This window comes from Bos indicus, chromosome 18 (assembly GCF_029378745.1).
Source record: "Bos indicus isolate NIAB-ARS_2022 breed Sahiwal x Tharparkar chromosome 18, NIAB-ARS_B.indTharparkar_mat_pri_1.0, whole genome shotgun sequence".
NCBI lineage: Eukaryota > Metazoa > Chordata > Mammalia > Artiodactyla > Bovidae > Bos > Bos indicus.
In genome coordinates this window covers 19,859,477-19,878,734 of record NC_091777.1, presented here as the reverse complement: position 1 = coordinate 19,878,734, position 19,258 = coordinate 19,859,477, and the positions used below count along the sequence as shown (strand labels likewise).

At 45.1% G+C, this 19,258-nt stretch overlaps 1 long non-coding RNA gene across 1 annotated transcript in view; it reads left to right on the top strand.

Moving 5' to 3' along the window:
- The first annotated feature begins 3,430 nt into the window (after positions 1-3,430).
- The window catches only part of LOC139177069 (uncharacterized), a 62,202-nt gene continuing 46,374 nt past the window's right edge, over positions 3,431-19,258 (top strand). Inside the window, exon 1 of the long non-coding RNA XR_011561475.1 lies at positions 3,431-3,913. This is a non-coding gene — a long non-coding RNA (uncharacterized lncRNA). The remainder of the gene's footprint in view (positions 3,914-19,258) is intronic.

The window sequence follows — 19,258 nt, the reverse complement described above, 5'->3', positions numbered from 1 at the left end:
GAAATCTTCCAGGCAAGAATACTGGAGTGGGTTGCCATTTCCTTCTTCAGGGGATCTTCCCCATTCAGGGATCCAACCAGGGTCTCTCAAAATCTCCCGCACTGGCAAGTGGGTTCTTTACTGGATGCTTAATGTATAAGAAAGCTGAGCACTGAAGAATTGATGCTTTTGAAGTGTGGTGTTGAAGAAGATTCTTGAGAGTCCCTTGAACTGCAAAGAGATCAAACCAGTCAATCCTAAAGGAAATCAGTCCTGAATATTCATTGGAAGGACTGATGCTAAAGCTGAAACTCCAATACTTTGGCCACCTGATGAAAAGAACTGACTCATTGGAAAAGACCCTGATGCTGGGAAAGATTGAAAGCAGGAGGAGAAGAGGACGAAAGAGGATGAGATGGTTGGATGGCATCACTGACTCAATGGATGTGAGTTTGAGCAAGCTCTGGCGTTGGTGATGGGCAGGGAAGCCTGGTGTGCTGCACTCCATAGGGTCACAAAGAGTTGGACATGACTGAGCAACTGAATTGAACTGAATGTATATGGGGTTTTCTCGAGGGCGATGAAATGTTCTGAAACTCCGTAGTAGTAATGGTCACAGGACATTGTATATGTACTCAATGCCACTGAATTATACACTTTAAAATTTAAAATGCTGAATTTTATGCTACGTGTATTTTAACACAATAAAAACAATAAGATACCACCAAAAAAACCCAGAATCAGATGTTAAATAGAAGTGTGCAATGTGTACAATCTCCCTCTTCTACACTAAAATAATTCACAAAATATTAGCAAATAGAACCCAGCAGTACGTAAAAAGATAATACATCATGGCAACAAAGTATGATTTATCTTTATATGCAGGACCGATTTAATATTTGAAAGGCATACAATATAACTTATCACAGTAACAAAGGAGAAAAATCATTGGGTCATCTTAATAGATTCATCAAACGCATTTGAAAAAATTTAACATTCATTCAAAAACTAGCTAAATGTCTCTCCCACTCTCATCTCATGGCTGGGAAAACTGGAGCCCAGAAGGATCCCGTGGGGTTCAGCAAATGGAACAAGGGTTCCTCATGATGGTTCACCTGTAGCTTCATTTCGACCCACTCTGGGTGTGGCATCTTCCAGCCAGCCACCATTCCCAGGCCACTGGGTTTTCCCAGGAAAGCCAGATGTTCATAGGCACGTGGTCAAACATATATATGCACATATCCGTACATGTTTACACACATCTAGACAGTCCCAGAAATTCACACATGACACAAGGACAGAGATGCACAGTGGCAGCACAATTCACACTGACCCAGGCCACGCTAGGCATACACCACACCAGGCATCCCAGACATATACCTATCAGACACCCGGCCCCACGCACAAATATACTGATGTCTACACAACAGGCTCACACACAGTGCCCCAGGCAGAGACAGCTGTTGAGGTTCCTGCTCAGATATGTACACCCACAAACAAAGACACACACACATCAGAGACACACACTGTCCACCACGGCCGGGAGACTCACACAGGCACCACGATCACAGGCACGAGCACTCCTACACAAGCAGACAGACCTGCAGAGACAGCACAAACACACACCCACAGGTTCACACCCGTTCTGCCGCAGGAGCACAGATGTGTTGACACACTCCGACACCAGCACACGTTGCACGTGTGCTGAGAAACAGCGTGCTCTCCCACGCACGTGCACACACACACGCAGACACAGGGGCGCGCCCAGCACACAGGCAGCGTCTCCAGTCCGCGGTTCCCGGGCCCGTGCTGCCACACAGTGGAGACGCAGCATCCTCCCCGGGGGCCCCCGCCCCCCTCCCCACCTCGGCCCGGGCAGTCACGTGGATGAAAAGACAAAAATATGGATGGGGCGGGGGAGGCGGGTAGTGAGGAAGGGAAGGGGCAGAAGATGAAATAATAATACTGCTGGGTTTGTTCATTTCGGTGATAATTAGCGGTGCATTCACGCCGCCTCACCGGCCGCTCCCGGCTGATCCCGCGTGATGGATGCCTGGTGGTGCTGAATGCAAATTAGCATAATTTCATTACCGAGGGACCCGTGAAAAGGTTCAATTATAGAGCAATCTCATTAATACCAGGGCTTGTTAAACTAATAGAAAGAGACAGGCCCCGCAGCTCCAAGAGGTAGGCATGTGTTCGGAATGCAATTAATGCTGGAACCCCTAGTACCTGGGCCACGCCTCACCCCCTAGAACCGACCCCTAGTGCCCTGCAGACTTGGGCTCCCAGGGAGACAAGGGGCCCCCGAACTCGGTGGCCCAGAGCCTGATAAATAGACACCCATCGGAGAAGTAAAGCATCCAGGCTGGATCAGCCTTTCCAAATCTAGCCTGAGCCTACAGATGGGGAGACTGAGGTCCACAGAGTGGTGACCCAAGGTCAGGGACATCGGAGGCAGCACGGCAACAGAAGGGAACATTCAGGAGAGGGGAAGTGATGCTCACCCCTGTTTTAGGCACTGGTCTACATAACAACCTCCCAGGGGCCTCTCCCACTCTGACTCAGTTTCTCCATCAGCACTTGGAAGCAGAAATGAAGCTTTCCAGGGGGCTTTCTCTTACGAAATTATCTGGCTTCATTATGTCATGAGAAAAAGAGAGGGTTGCTTGGCATTCCTTCCTGTCCTCATGAATCTTATCAAAGCAAAAGGACCAGCTTCAGCCCTTCCCCCACCAGAGCCAGCCACTTGAGCCCCCAGCATCTCAAGAAGAGGGGCTGTGTCAGAGCACTGCTTTCCGAAGCCTCGGACCTTTGGAAGAAGCAGAACTCCTGCACTGTTTCCTCCAACCCCACTTCCATCCAACCCCTCCCACCTGCACACCCAGCCTAAAGACCAGAAGCCACAGCTCTCTTTGAGGGAGGAACCACTGCTTTCTTCTCCAACACTCAGAACTTGGATCCAGAGGCCAGCACATTCTGCCTTCAGCATCAGAAAGTTTCTTAGGGATGTCATCTTTGCCCCTTTCTTCAATTTCAGCAAAAAGGGGTTATGCTTGACAATCAACTTTCCCCACACTCCCCACTCCCCGCACCGTCAAAAACCCTTCACAATGACCTCAGGCACAGCTAGCTCCCTTCCCAGCCCTGGCATTGTGAACACACCAAGTTGGGTCATATGAATTTGCTGTATTTTTTATCACCTCCGTAATATTTGATTTTTTTCCTGCAATTGTAAGTAAAACAGCACAAGTCCCAAAATACCCCCAAGCTGGAGAATGACTCACACTGTATATTACTGAACACATAAAAATATGCAGTGACTCAGAAGGGCCCAGCAGAAGCGACAACCCCCACAAAAGGCCCCATTGTTCAGATTCTAAAGGTAGAGGAGGGGGGCTCCCCAATCACCAACCCTGGCTCTGGCTGCTGACACTTGTCAAACGCCTGGCAGTCTGTGGTGTGTTTGGATTCTCTCTTTTTCTCATGACATAATGAAGCCAGATAATTTCATAAGAGAAAGCCCCCTGGAGACCTTCGTTTCTGTTTCAAAATGCTGATTGGGAAAGATGAGGAGGCAACCTCAGAGACCATCTGGCCATAGGACCCCAAGAAGCTGAATGTCCAAAGGAGGGACTTCTGGTCACGCTGATATCCACCCCCTCTTAGGGGACCCTAGCAGAGCCTGGGATGGGGGACTGAACACGAGAGGAAGGACAGAGTGATGGGAAGAGGAACACAGGCCCAGGTCAGCCGTGATCGCTGGTCCCACAGGCTCGTGATTGGACCTTGGAAGGGGCCTGTGGAGCTGCAGGCAAGGCCGGGTCCTGGAGAGCCACCTCCGACCAAGAAGGGCTTGGGAGCTACAGGAGGGGCAGCCAACCCTGCAGAACCAAGAAACAGAAGGGGAGATAGCATCTTCAAAGTTAGGAAGGTAAGCACCGGAAGCGCTGGAAATTAATACCAGGATGCTGTGTGAGTGGAGTAGGCGTGAGTGTGAGCGTGGTCCTCCTGTGAGCACAGTCCTCATCCATCATAGCAGAAAGTCGATAGATAATGTCTAAAACTGATGAATCAGGAAATAGTGGCAGACGTACATTATTGAGAGATATGGGCAGTGCTCAGGAGGCCAGGCTGGGAGTGAGCCTGGAGGCTCTGGGAAGAAGGCCTGCGCCACCAAGAAAGGAAGGAGACTGGGCTTTGCGTAGGAAGCCGACCAGCACTATTTCATTGTTTGAAATATTGTCTTAAATGTCTGTTGTTTATGCTCCTGGCAGTGGCTCTGCTTCATCACCATCACCCTGAGTGGTTGTAGTCACTCCCTGGGCACGTAAATGAGAGGGGCCGTTGCCTGTGTGTGTGTATGTGTGTGTGCACACACATACACGTTCACACCCGTTCCATGCATCACGTAAATCACCACTCTCCTAGGCAGACATCCACCCAGTCTCTTTCTTATCTGCATCTCAGTCTCTCTTATCTACATCTTTGGAAGCCTTTCCTTTCTGACGCTCTGAGGTTTTGTAAGGATGAAGTTTAAAGCCAGAAGACCCAGTTGCATCCCGGTTCTGCCACTTTCTACCTGTGTGACCTTTGAACAAGACACTCACCCTCTCTGTGTCAGGTTTTTCTCCTCTCTTAAAACAAGCAGGCTAGGGACTTCCCTTGTAGTCCAGTGGTTAAAAAAAGAATCCGCCTTCCAGTGCAGGGGACACAGGTTCCATCCCTAGTCAGGGAACTATGATCCCACATGCCACAGGACAACTAAGCCCAAGCACTGCAAGTAGGGAGCCCATGCACCACAACTGGAGAATCCTGCGCACGGCAGCGAAGAGCCGGCATCCCACAGTGAAGGTCCAGTGAAGCCAAAAATAAAGAAATAAGCGGGGTAATTGCAGAGGCACCACAGGGATCCAGTAGGTATCAAAGTGGCTTGTTAGCTTCACAAATCCAAGGGGGTGTGGAAATCTGTGGGGTTGCTGCAGGTGGATCCTCATTCCTTCGGCTCTCTTGACTCAAATGGTATATTGCTGCCTCTGTTCCATTTTCTCCTTCCACTGTGTCTTCCTTTCTCTCATTTCATCCCCTACTTTGAGGGATCATTGGAAAGAAGTAGGTTAAAAGCTTAAACTACACTGAAAGACCAGGGGATGGAGAGAAGCAAGATTAAGGAGGGAGATGACCCTGGAGGATGACTGGTGTATGGATGGAGGAGGAAGGGGCACCAAGTGTGACTCTATGCTAATTGGGACTCTTTGGGCTGAGTCACAGAATCTAATCCAATCTGGCTCAGATGAAAAGGATAAGTTGATTGGCTTATCTAACTGGGAACCTGATGCGATCTTCAGGCATGGCTGGATCCAGAGGTTCTATCCTTTAGAACCTGTGTCTCTCTCCAGGTCTCAGTTCTGCTCTCCTCTGTGGCAGTTAAAATACCAAGGAGGCTTGTTCCAAGTGATGGGGAGGATAGTCTTTGTTGAACTTACAGCTTCTAATTTCACAAGAGCCTTCCTCTCCCACTGCCACTAGCACTTTCCCCCAGAGGAACTCTGATTGGCCCTTCCTGAATCACGTGCCCAGTTCTGGGCCAATTACTGTTTCCAGGCAGATGGGATTTCCTGATTAGCTGGCTGGAATCACATGGTCTGCCCTGGGGGCAGAAAGGCAGGGCCCTTGATTGGCAGTCCTACCAGAATCACCTGGAAAGGGAGAAAGAGACAAAAGGGGAGAGGGCAGCGAGGGACATACCTGAAGGCCACTCCCAGTGTCAGGGTTCTTAGCCCGGGAATGAGGTTAGGGGAAGACAGGCAAAGGGTCCCTGATGTTCCAGTGGGACACTTCCCACCAGCAAACACCTGATGCTCTGCTGACAAGGGCTGCAGCTCTTGCTGCCCTTGGCCCAGTGGACCTGTCATTGGGTGCTCACTGTCTGCTGGGCATTTTAGCTACACAATGTCTTTTTTTAATTCTCTTCTTTCATTGGAATATAATTGCTTTACAATGTTGTGTTCAGTTTCTGCTGTACAGTGAAGTGAATCAGCCATATGCATATACACATCCCCTAGGGCCCTCTTGGAGCTCCCGCACACCCCACCCCATCCCACCCATCTAGATCACCACAGAGGGGCAAGTTGACCACCCTGTGCTTTATAGCAGGTTCCCACTCATTATTCCAAATCTCACTTAACACTATTTGGGGGAAATCAAAGCTCAGAGAGGCAAAATGACATACCTGGGAGCACAGAGTTAAGGAAACAGTGAGTGTGCGTCAAACTCTAAACCCTATGCTTTAACCAACAGGTTCAACTGTGTGTAGGATGTTATACTTATTTACAATTACCTATGTAGTTTGTGGTTGGGGCCAGGAAGTCTCCAGGATACTCACTCTACATGCACCATCCCATTTAATCCTCACGTAATTCCATAAAGTGGATACTTCTGTCACTCCCATTTTACAGATGAAGAAACAGAGGCACAGAGGAATTAAGCAATGTATACCAATGCCCGGCCAGACTCCTTAGGGGATGCACCTAATTGCCCTCCAAGCCAGGGCTAGCCCAGGCAAGTATTGTGAGTTTTTGCTGAATGGCATTCCCTCTGGCAGCAGAAAGCCCTGCAGAGGATTCAGTACACCAACTGCCCCCAAAGCCCTGACATCAAATTTTCTGAAGAAACCTCTCTCAGTGCCTCAGCTTCTTCATCTGTAAAGGGGCTCAGACTTGGGGCAAAGACATGTTAATGCATGAGGGTAGGGAAAAGGAGATGAGAGCCATAAAGGAAAATAGAGACACAGTCCCAAAGAGCAACTTACAAAAAGGAGAGAGAACCATGCGGAACCTGGGTGGTCGCACACAGCCCTGCAGCCAACCCCAGAGCCAGTGAGTGGGACCGGGGCCTCCCAGCTGAGAGGGGAAGGAGGAAACCCCTGGTGGGGTCCCCGCAGCCCAGCTCACTGTGCTTTCCCTGCTGGCCCGCTGCCCAGCTGGCCTTCAGTGGGTCACTGAGGGTAGAGATCTCTCCCTAGGACCGAGAAAGGGTGAAGTGGGGGAGGGGTTGCTTGAAAAGAAAGAGACTTCAGCCAGGGGTCTGGAACAGAAAAGCCCTCCTTGCCATCCTGCTTACTCTCACACCTGCCATAGCTCCCCAGTCCCCAGCCAACCTTATGGCCCTCCACCATTTCTCCCCAACATCCCACCCCTCCCTCTACCCCTGGACATCTGTCTACTCATCACAGGACGTCTGACCTGCAGGCCTTTGATTCAGCCTGTGCTCTTAAACATAGATCACCCTTCCGACCGCGCCTGCTGCCCCTAATCCAGTCCAGCCCTCGAAGCCTGGCCCAAACTGGAACCCCAAGGACATACCCATCACTCTTATCCCAGACCCCGCCCAGCAGGCTTTCTCTCCTCCCCAAGCCTAGCATCCATCACCGAGTCTGCTTCCTCAGAGATCTTTTCCCCCAAACCCAGCGATTATCTGAGCCTCAGTTTCCACCTAAGTTTCATTTCTGTGTCCATATGCAAATGTAGATAATGATAGTAACTGTATCCTAGGGTGAGTGTGAGGGTTCAAATAAGATGATGCCCTTGAATTGGTTAGAACAGAGCAAGACACTTCGTAAGAACTCAAAGAAGACCACCATTATTGCTATTGCTGTTTGTGACTGTGGTTATGACTACTACTATCTAGGAGGAGATGGTTGGCTATATTTTTCAAAATATTTTTAGTCCCATGGGCTCTTGAAGAACCTGTCACTTCCCACCAAGGGTTGGAGGGGAGAAAATGATGCCATATGACTGCTAAGTCTAGGATATAAAAATGATGTAGCTTCTGTCTCTTTTAGTCTTTGTCTCTCTTGTCTCTGTCTCTTTCTCTGTTTCTCTGTCTATCTCTCTCGTCTTTCATTCCATTCACCCTCATGGTGTTGTGAGGATGCCCAGGCCACATGAAGAGACCATATGGGAATGTCCCAGCTGACTGCCCCAGTTACATCTTAGCCAACAGGCAGCATCAACAAGCAGCCATGAGTGTAAATGAGCCTTCAGCTGAGACCAAGTCCCAGCAGGAGAATGGCTCCCCAGAGATTTCTATGTGCTAGTCCCCAAAGCCTGTGAGTATTCTCCATTTCACAGCAGAAGAACTACACATGGAATTAGGGTTGTGGACTTTGAGAGGGAGAGAGAGCAGCCTGGGTTACACAGGTGCGTCCCCCATCTAATCACACAGGTCTGTATAAGCAGAGATTCTTTCCCCAGAGGCTGGAGGGAGCAACAGGGAGAGACGGGCAGAGACATGCAGCAGAGGAAGAGGCAGGAGCGGTTTAAGCAAGGCCAGGATTTAAGCAAGGCCTGCTGCTGCTACCTTTGGAAATGGAGAAAAGGGCTACCCTCTAGGAATAGCAGAAGGGAAAGGCTACCCACTCCAGTATTCTAGCCTAGAGAATTCCATGGACTGTATCTAGTCCATGGGGTCACAAAGAGTCAGACACGACTGAGCAGCTTTCACTTCACTAGGAATTGAGGCTGCCTCTAGAAGCTGAAACTTCCATCCCAGTAAAGAAACGGGGACTTCAGTCCGACCATCACAAGGAACTGAATTCTGCCAACCACCTGAATGAGCAAGAAAATAGATTCTCCCCTAGAGGCTCTTAAGGAGCACAGACAGCCCTGTTGTCCCCTTGATTTCAGCTTTGGGACACTCTAAGCAGAGACCTAGCTGTCCCCACCAGAATTCTAACTGATAAGAAGGTAAGAAGATCAGTTGGTGTGGTTTTAAGCCTCTGCATTTGGGATAATTTGTTGTGGCAGCAGCAGAAAATAAAGCAGCCTTGAAGATCTCCTCCTGAGGCTGGAGCAGAGGCGAAGACCCCCATTCCTGTAAGTGAGGGCATGTTCTGCGCCAGCGCTGGAGGACAGGCTGTTACCACCCAGCCCCAGTAACTGACACAGCGTCTGCCCCACCCCTCCCCGGAGGAGTCTGCTCTCTTCTTCGAACTCCCCAAGCTGTGGTTTATTCATGTGAAACATGAGAATAGTAATAATAAAGAGGCACCTGGCATATGCTGCCATAAAAAGGTACCATGCTGTGTTTCTAGGTGAATGTTTGGTAACCAATTTGCATTATATGATACCATTGTTGTGAAATTAAAACCTATGGACATCATAAAGAGATGTCTCATCACATCCATTAGCATAGCTATTATCCAAAAAACAAAACCAGAAGATGGGTGAGCAAGGATGTGGAGAAATTGGAATCCTTGGGCATCACTGGTGAGGATGTCAAATGGTATAGCCACTGTGGGAAATGATATGGTGGCTCCTCAAAATAATTAAACATAGAACCACCAACTGATTCACCAATTCCACCTCTGCATATATACCCAAGAGAACTGAAAGAAGAATTGGAATAGATGTTTGTAGACTCATGTTCATAGCAGCATTATTTAGAATAGCTAACACCTGGAACCAACCCAAACGTCCATTGGTGAATGAATAGATAAACAGGATATGGTCTGTGCATACAGTGGAATATTACTCAGTCTTAAAATGGAAGGAAACTCTGACACACGCTACAATGCGATCAAACTTCAGATAGTATGTTAAGTGAATTAAGCTAGTCACAAATACTGTATGATTCCATGTAAATGAATTATGAATTACCTGTAATAAATATAATATAGTAGGAATGTGTGTGCATGCATGCTAAGTCGCTTCAGTTGTATCTGACTCTTTGCAACCCCATGGACCGTAGCCTTCCAGGCTCCTCTGTCCATGGGATTCTCCAGGCAATAATGGAATGGGTTGCCATGCCCTGTTCCAGGGGATCTTCCCAACCCAGGGATCGAACCCAAAGAATAATATTAGTCAAATTCATAGAGACAGGAAGTAGGATACTGGTTGCCAGGGGCGAGGGCAAGGAGGCATGTGGTGTTACCATGTAATGGAATGGATACAAGAGTTTCTGTTTGGGATGATGAAAAAGTTCTGGAAATGGGATGATGGTGATAGTTACACCACAATGCAAAAGGATTTAATGTTACTGAACTGTACACTCAAATTAGGTTAAAACAGCAAATTTTATGTTGGATATATTCTACAAAATTTTTTTAAAACTTTATGCATGTATGTTTGTACCTGTATTATCTGTGGATGCTCAGTCGTGTCCAACTCTTTGCAATCCCATGGACTGTAGCCCACCAGGATCCTCTGTCCATGGAATTTTCCAGGTAAGAATATGGGAGTGGGTTGCCATTTCCTTCTCCAGGGGATCTTCCCTACCCAGGGATCGAACCTGGGTCTCTTGCATTGGCAGGCAGATTCTTTACCGTCTGAGCCACAAGGGAAGCCCCCACCTTTAAGCTTTATGGAAAGCTTAAAGGATACATTCTATATCATCAAGGATGGGAATAAAGTGTGGGAGCATAGTATGGGAAGCATGTATTTCATCTTTTACTTAATATACCTATATATTGCTTAACCAAATTATATAAGGAATGAGTTAAGCTTGCAATAATAATAATACAAACAAATATGTATTTTATTTTTAAAAAAATGTTTATTTATTTAGCTGTGTTGGGTCTTAGTTGCAGCATGCAGGATCTTAGTTCTTGGACCAAGAATGGAACTCCGGGCCCCCTGAATCATATGCATTTTTAAATGGTGCCAGCAACACCCACTTCAAAGGCATGATGTGAGGATTAACATCCTTGCTGTAGGAAAGGCACCTACCTACCCTGGGCCTGTTTTGGAGTTCTCACTGGAGGAACGTAAAACCCTCCCCCTCCCTTTTCCCAGTCCTGAGCCTTTTCTCATTACTAGGGTTGGCCCTAGAATTGAAGGACCCGAGCCCAGCACAGCTCTGTGCCCATCTCACTGTCCAGCAGAGCAGCCAAGACTAAGGAAGGATCCACCCCAAAAGGCCTACCCACAGCCTGGTGATCCACCCAATCGTGAGGCTGGGAAACTGTCTCCACCTCGGGAATGAGCAGGAGGGTTGAGTATTAAACACTAGGAGGAAAAACATGATCCTTTATGGGTGGCTGCATCATTAAGTGCAACAATTGCTGCCTTCTGGATCATTCTCAGAGACCACCCTCTGGGCACCTGTTTTCTGTTAGTCAGAATCTACTTCTAGGCCTGTACAGACTCAAGCTTGCTACATAGCTAGGTGCCCAGCGGTCGTGAGCATAGGCTCCAGAGCAGGCTAGTGGGGGAGCAAAGGGGCGGGAATTTGGAGGCCAGCTCTGCCACTTTCCTGCTTTGTAATCTTAAGGTACTACTTGGCCACACTGTACCTCTGATTCCTTACTATAAATTGGAAATAATGATGGCACCACATCACAGAATGTTTCAGAGTCAGTGAATAATACATGTATGGTTCTATGGAAACTGATAAATAGCAAGCCCTGAATAAAAACTTACAGAATGAATTATACTATCTTTGAATTGGTCCTAACAGGCCTAAATGGTTTGGTGGCTCCTGAGAGTTTTACATAACAAACCCAGAAGTACACTATTGCACTGGTCTTTTGAGCCACTCCAAAAATAAATATAGGTGATTTTCTGAAGTCTAAAACCCCAAAGTGCTAAAAGAAAAGTAATTTTTTGTCATCAAAATATTCTGATGATATAAAAATTAAAACTTTGGTTTTTGGCATCAGATAACAAATAGATGGGGAAACAGTGGAAACAGTGACAGACTTTATTTTGAGGGGGTCTAAAATCACTGCAGATGGTGACTGCAGCCATGAAATTAAAAGACACTTACTCCTTGGAAGGAAAGTTATGACCAACCTAGACAGCATATTAAAAAGCAGAGACATTACTTTGCCAACAAAGGTCCGTCTAGCCAAGGCTATGGTTTTTCCAGTAGTCATGTATGGAGAGTTGGACTATAAAGAAAGCTGAGTGCTGAAGAATTGATGCTTTTGAACTGTGGTATTGGAGAAGACTTGAGAGTCGCTTGGACTGCAAGGAGATCAAATCGTCAATCCTAAAGGCAATCAATCCCGAATATTCATTGGAAGGACTGATGTTGAAGCTGAAACTCCAATACTTTAGCCACCTGATGCGAAGAACTGACTCATTGGAAAAGACCCTGATGCTGGGAAAGATTGGAGGTGGGAGGAGAAGGGGAGGACAGAGGATGAGATGGCTGGATGGCATCACTGACTCGATGGATGTGAGTTTGAGTGAACTCCAGGAGTTGGTGATGGACAGGGAGGCCTGGCATGCTGCAGTCCATGGGGTCGCAAAGAGTCAGACACGACTGAGCGACTGAACTGAATTGAACTGAACTGAACAAACAAAATCAACTTAGACAAGTAATAGATTTGGGGAAATACTTGCAACATAGAAAATTGAAGGTTAATATTTATAATATGCCAATGAGGTTAAAAATAGAAGGAATTAAATTTCAAATTGGGATAAGTACATGAATAAGCAAATCACAGCAGAACAAGTCCAAAAGGTCAATAAACAACATATGTGAAACGAATCGCTAGTCCAAGCTCGATGCAGGATACGGGGTGCTCGGGGCTGGTGCACTGGGATGACCCAGAGGGATGGGATGGGGAGGGGGTGGGAGGGGCTTCAGGATGGGGAACACGTGTACACCCGTGGCAGATTCAAGTCAATGTATGGCAAAACCAATACAATATTGTAAAGTAAAATAAATAAACAGAAAAAAAAATAAAAAGAAAAGATTCAAACTCTGGGCTATGTAAATTGAAATAATAAGAGGATACTATTTTTCAACCAACAGTTTGGATTATATATAATATTTTAAGTTACATAACATCTACTACCAGGAAGTTGTGATAAACTGGGTTCTTTTGTTCAAATCTAGAAAATAAGAATTATTTCAGCTTTATGAGAATTACTTCCAGCAATAGTCATTAACATGTAAAAATACATATATTCTTTGACCTGGCACTCTCTTTCTAAGAAATATATCTTACAAAATAAAAACACTGGTACCTAATACATATGCTTGTCACACACCTCTTCACCATGACAAGACGCAAGCCACCCATCAAATCATTCATGGATAAATATATTCATATTACACAGCCATAAAAAAGAATGGATTAGAGCAATGGCAAAATTAGAAGGATTTCTTCAAGACATTGAAGAGTAAGAAAAACAGAAAGCAGGAAAATATGTATGAAAATAATCCCATTTCTGGTAAAAATAAATAAAAACTCCAAATTGATGCAGTTATGTAAATATTTGGGCTTATGAAATAAAAATTATTAAAAACGTAGCTGCAAAAAAGTATGTGCTATTGTTGGATACACATTTACACATGGAAAACACAAAAATGCTCTGTCTAGAAGATTAACTATGAAAATAGTGAGGATCATGGTCTCTGGGGAGGAGGAAGTGAGTGAGTGAAGGCGCTCAGTCGTGTCCGACTCTTTGCGACCCCATGGACTGTAGCCTCCAGGCTCTGAGGAGCCTCTCAGTCCATGGAATTTTCCAGGCAAGACTACTGGAGTGGGTTGCCATTTCCTTCTCCAGGGGATCTTCCCAACCCAGGGATCGAACCCTGGTCTCCCACACTGCAGGCAGACGCTTTACCTTCTGAGCCACCAGGGAAGCCAGGGGAGGAAGGAGAGGGTGGTTAAATGATAATTAGTTTTATTTGTAATACCTTATTTCTTTAATGAAAAGCACACTGTCAGCAAATATGAGAAATGGTTAATAGCTGAGTCGTAGGAGTAGGGATGTTTGTTACATTATTCTTTAAAATAAAAATAAGAAAAGTAAAATAAATCTAACTATACATTCTGTCTCAGTTGATTCAGTCTGGTGTGACAGAATACCATAAACTGGGTGACTTATAAATAGTACAGATTTATTTCTTACAGTTTGGGAAGCTGGAAGTCCAAGCTCAAAGCACCAGCAGATTCAGTCTGGTAAAAGCCCCCTTCCTGGTCCATTGACCACTGTGCTCTCACTGTGATCTCATGTGGCAGAAGGGCAGGAGAGTTCTCTGGGGCCTCTTTTATGGGGCATGATTTGCATTCATAGGGGCTCCACTCTCATGACCTAATCACTTCCCAAAGGCCTCACCTCCTAAAATCAGTACCTTGGAAGCTAGGCTTTCAGTATATAAATTTACAGAGGGGCATAAACATTCAGTTCATTCCACATTCATTATATAATGAGAAATCATCAAAAGCATCTGTTATGGAGTCTATAGATTTACCCCATACAGTTTCCCCATCTATACAATAAGTAATAATACTCATAATAGGTTGCTGAGAAGTTCAAATGAAAGAATACTTACAAAAGGGCCCAGCACTCAGCCAGCATCAGTGAGCCCTATCTCCTTAGGAACTTGTGTAGATATTGGCAAAATACTTTGGCGCCCCTCCCAGGGGCTGATAATCTGGCCCAAGCATGGGGGCCTTGATGGCTAATCTGAACTCTTGGGCATTTCCAGAAGCCAGGGGCAGAAGGAATACCACAAGAAAGGAAAACTACAGATAATATCTCTTACGAACATAAATCTGAAAATCTTCAAGAAAAATATTGGCAAACTAAATATAGCAACATATAAAAAGAGTTATACACCGTGACCAACTTGGAGTTATCACAGGAATGCAAGTTTGGTTCAGCATCTGAAAATTAACTAATGTAATAAATCATATCAATAAAATAAAAAACAAAAATCACATGATCATCTCAATTGACATAAAATATGCTTTTGCCCATCTGAATAGAGAGTTCCAAAGAATAGCAAGGAGAGATAAGAAAGCCTTCCTAAGTGAACAGTGCAAAGAAATAGAGGAGAACAAGGAATGGGAAAGACTAGAGAGCTCTTCAAGAAAATTAGAAATACCAAGGGAACATTTCAAGCAAAGATGAGCACAGTAAAGGACAGAAATGGTATGGACCTAACAGAAGCAGAAGAGATTAAGAAGAGGTGGCAAGAATACACAGGAAAACTATACAGAAAAGATCTTCATGACCCAGATAACCACGATGGTGTGATCACTCACCTACAGCCAGACATCTTGGAGTGCAAAGTCAAGTGGGCCTTAGGAAGCATCACTATGAACAAAGCTAGAGGAGGTGATGGAATTCCAGCTGAGCTCTTTCAAATCCTAAAATATGATGCTGTGAAAGTGCTGCATTCAATATGCCAGCAAATTTGGAAAACTCAGCAGTGGCCACAGGACTGGAAAAGGTCAGTTTTCATTCCAATCCCAAAAAAAGGCAATGCCAAAGAATGCTCAAACTACCACACAATCGCACTCATCTCACACGCTAGAAAAGTAATGCTCAAAATTCTCCAAGCCAGTACGTGAACCGAGAACTCCCAGATGTTCAAGTTGGATTTGAAAAGGCAGAGGAACCAGAGATCAAATTGCCAACATCTGCTGGATCATAGAAAAAGCAAGAGAGTTCCAGAAAAACATCTGCTTCATTGACTATGCTAAAGCCTTTGACTATGTGGATCACAACAAATTATGGAAAATTCTTTAAAATATGGGAATACCAGATCACCTTACCTGCCTCCTGAGAAACCTGTATGCAGGTCAAGAAGCAATAGTTAGAACCGGACATGGAACAATGGACTGGTTCCAAATTGGGAAAAGAGTACATCAAGCCTATATATTGTCACCCTGCTTATTTAATTTATATGCAGAGTATATCATGTGAAATGCCAAGCTGGATGAAACACAAGCCAGAATCAAGATTGCCAGGAGAAATATCAATGATCTTATCAGATATGCAGATGATACCACCCTTATGGCAGAAAGTAAAGAGGTACTAAAGAGCCTCTTGATGAAGGTGAAAGAGGAAAATGAAAAAGCTGGCTTAAAGCTCAACATTCAAAAAACTAAGATCTGGTCGCATCACTTCATGGCAAACAGAGGGGAAACAATGGAAACAATGACAGACTTTATTTTCTTGGGTTCCAAAATCACTGCAGATGATGACTGCAGCCATGAAATTAAAAGGCGCTCCTTGAAAGAAAAGCGATGACAAACCTCGACAGTGTATTAAAAAAGCAGAGACATTACTTTGCCAACAAAGGTCCATCTAGTCAAAGCTATGGTTTTTCCAATAGTCATGTGCAGATGTGAGAGTTGGATCATAAAGAAGGCTGAGCACCAAAGAATTGATGCTTTTTAACTATGATATTAAAGAAGACTCTTGAGAGTCCCTTGGACTGCTTTGACTGGATTCAAACCAGTCAATCCTAAAGGAAATCAATCCTGAATATTCATTGGAAGGACTGATGTTGAAGCTGAAATTCCAATATTTTGGTCACCTGATGCGAAGAGCTGACTCATTAGAAAAGACCCTAATGCTGGGAAAGATTGAAGGCAGGAGGAGAAGGGGATGACATAGGATGAGATAGTTGGATGGCATCACTGACTCAATAGACATGAGTTTGAGCAAGATCCAGGAGATGGTGAAGGAAAGGGATGCCTGGCATGCTACAGTGTGTGGGGTTGCAAAGAGTCAGACATGACTGAGCAACTGAACAGCATGCTTTTGACAAAATCCCACAACTTTTCATGGTAGAAACACTCAACAAACAGGTAATAGACGGGAACTTCCTCAACCTATTAAAGGGCATCTACAAAAGGCCCACTGTTTAACATCATATATAATTGTAAAAGATTGGATGCATTCCTGGTAAGATCAAGAATAAGGCGAGGATGTTCGTTCTCACTCCTTCTATTCAATGTTGTACTACAGGCTCTAGCCAAGGCAACTAGGCAAGTAAAAGAAATAAAAGGCACTCAGATTGGAAAGGAAGAAGTAAAAACTATCTCTATTCACTGATGACATTATCTTGTACTTAGAAAATCCTAAGGAATCCACGAAAACTACTAGAAATAGTAAAAGAGTTCATTGGGTTGCAGGACATAAGATCAATGTATAAATATCAATTGTCTTACTATATACTTGCAATAAATAATCCAAAGTGAAAATTTTTTAAAAATCATATTAACAATTGCATTAAAATGAATAAAATCATTAGGAATAAGTTAACAAAAGAAGTACAAGACTTGCACACTGAAAACTGCAAAACATTGTTGAAAGACATTTTAAAAGATCTAAATAATTGGAAAAACAACCTATGTTTATGGTTTGCAAGACTTAACATTGTTAAGACAGCAGTCTGCCAACCTGATCTGCAGATTGAGTACAATCCCCATCAGAATCCCAGATGACTTCTTTATGGAAATTAACAAACTGATTCTAAAATTTATAGAGAATTTCAAAGGACCATGGTGGATAGCAAAAAAAAAATAATAATAATAATCTTGAGCCAAGAAGAACAAAATAGGAAGACTCACATTCCCTGATTTCAAAACCTAGTACAAAGCTACAGTAATCAAGACAATCATGGTACTGGCACACAGATAGACATGTAAGTCAATGGGCTAGAATTGAGAGTCCAGAAATAACCCATCACATCTACAATCAACTGATATTTAACATGGGTGCCAAGACCATCCACCATCTTTTCAACAGATGGTGCTAGAACAACTAGACAGTCACAGAAAAAAAGAATGAAGTTAGACCCTTACCTATCACTGATGCTAATGCTAAGTCGCTTCAGTTGTGTCTGACTTTGTGCGACCCCATAGACGGCAGCCCACCAGGCTCCCCCATCCCTGGGATTCTCCAGGCAACAACACTGGAGTGAGTTGCCATTTCCTTCTCCAATGCAGGAAAGTGAAAAGTGAAAGTGAAGTCACTCAGTCGTGTCCAACTCTTAGCGACCCCATGGACTGCGGCCCACCAGGCTCCTCCATCTATGGGATTTTCCAGGCAAGAGTGCTGGAGTGGGGTGTCATTGCCCTCTCCGTACCTATCACTATATATAACAATTAGTTCAAAATGGATCAAAATCTTAATGTAAGGGCAAAACTGTCAATACAAAATTCAGAAGAAAACCAGGGGTAAATAGTCACAACCCTGAATTTGGCAATTCCTGCTCTTTTTCACTCTTTCCTCTCTTGTGCCTCTGTACAATGCATGGCATGGGGTAAGTACAGAGAGAATTATCATTGAATGAATAGCATGTCCCCTCCATGAGCAAGATGAATAAATAGAATCCATAGTGTGCAAGCCTTGACTTACATGCAACTTGCATGTCTGATTTCAGACAGTCTTCACAAGAGCCCCTAAGACAGAGGCTCCCATTAGACCCATTTTACAGATAAGAATACTGAGGATCAGAGGAGTTCAGCAGCTTGCCCTGAGTCACACAGCTTTGACAGCTGGAATTTGACTCCAGGCTATCTGGCTCTGGAGCCCATGCTCACCATCATCATACTCTATCAACCCTCACAAAAATATGAGTCTGCACAGCCTGTGTAGATGCTTGTCCTCTGAGCAGAGAGAGGAGATCAGGGTTCTGACCCCAGGCTGCCCTTTACATGTTGTACATTCAGAGGAATGTACAAGGAAGTACATTCTCTTCTGTAAGAGGAAGTCCTATCTCCTCCTTGGACCTCAGTTTCCCCATCCCAACAGGGAGCAGGTTGGACTGGATGGTCTCAGGAGGCCTTTCCAACTCAGACCTTCTGTGAAGTGGACATGAGCCCATGTGAGCCTCCAGGGCCACAAAGATGTGTGTTAGCAGCATTGTTTCTGGTGGCTCAGTGGTAAAGAATCTGTCTGGCAAACAGGAGACACGAGCTCAATCCCTGGGTCAGGAAGATCCCCTGGAGAAGGAAATAGCAACCCACTCCAGTATCCTTGCCTGAGAAACCCCATGGACAGAGGAGCTTGGCAGGCCACAGTCCATGTGGTCCTAAGAGGAACAAAGATTAGTTGGCAGGAGGGCCCATGGGGAAGGAAGAGTACAGACTGGGTGGGGGTTTGGGCAAACAGACCCTCTGGGTACAGGAGGAAATTAAGGCAGTCTGTTTGGAGTACAGTTTTGCAGCGTGTATCAAAAATGCAATTCCCTTGCTCAAATCTAGTAATTCCCCTTCTAAGTCTCCATCCTACCAGAATGCTCTCACCCATCCACCAAGACACACCCAAGGATTCTCCCTGCACCAGCATCTGTGATCTCAACAGGCTGGAAACAGATGGAAGGTCCCTCCGTGCAGAAGTGGTTGAATCCATCACAGACATCCCTCCTCTGAAATCGTCTGCAGCACTTCACAAGATGGGGTGGGTGGTATGTTCTGACATGAAAAGAAGATCGTCGAAATATTGCTGAGGGAACAAAAAGCAAGAGCAATATATTTAACATAATCACACGAGTGCTGGAAGAAAAACCAAGACATGAA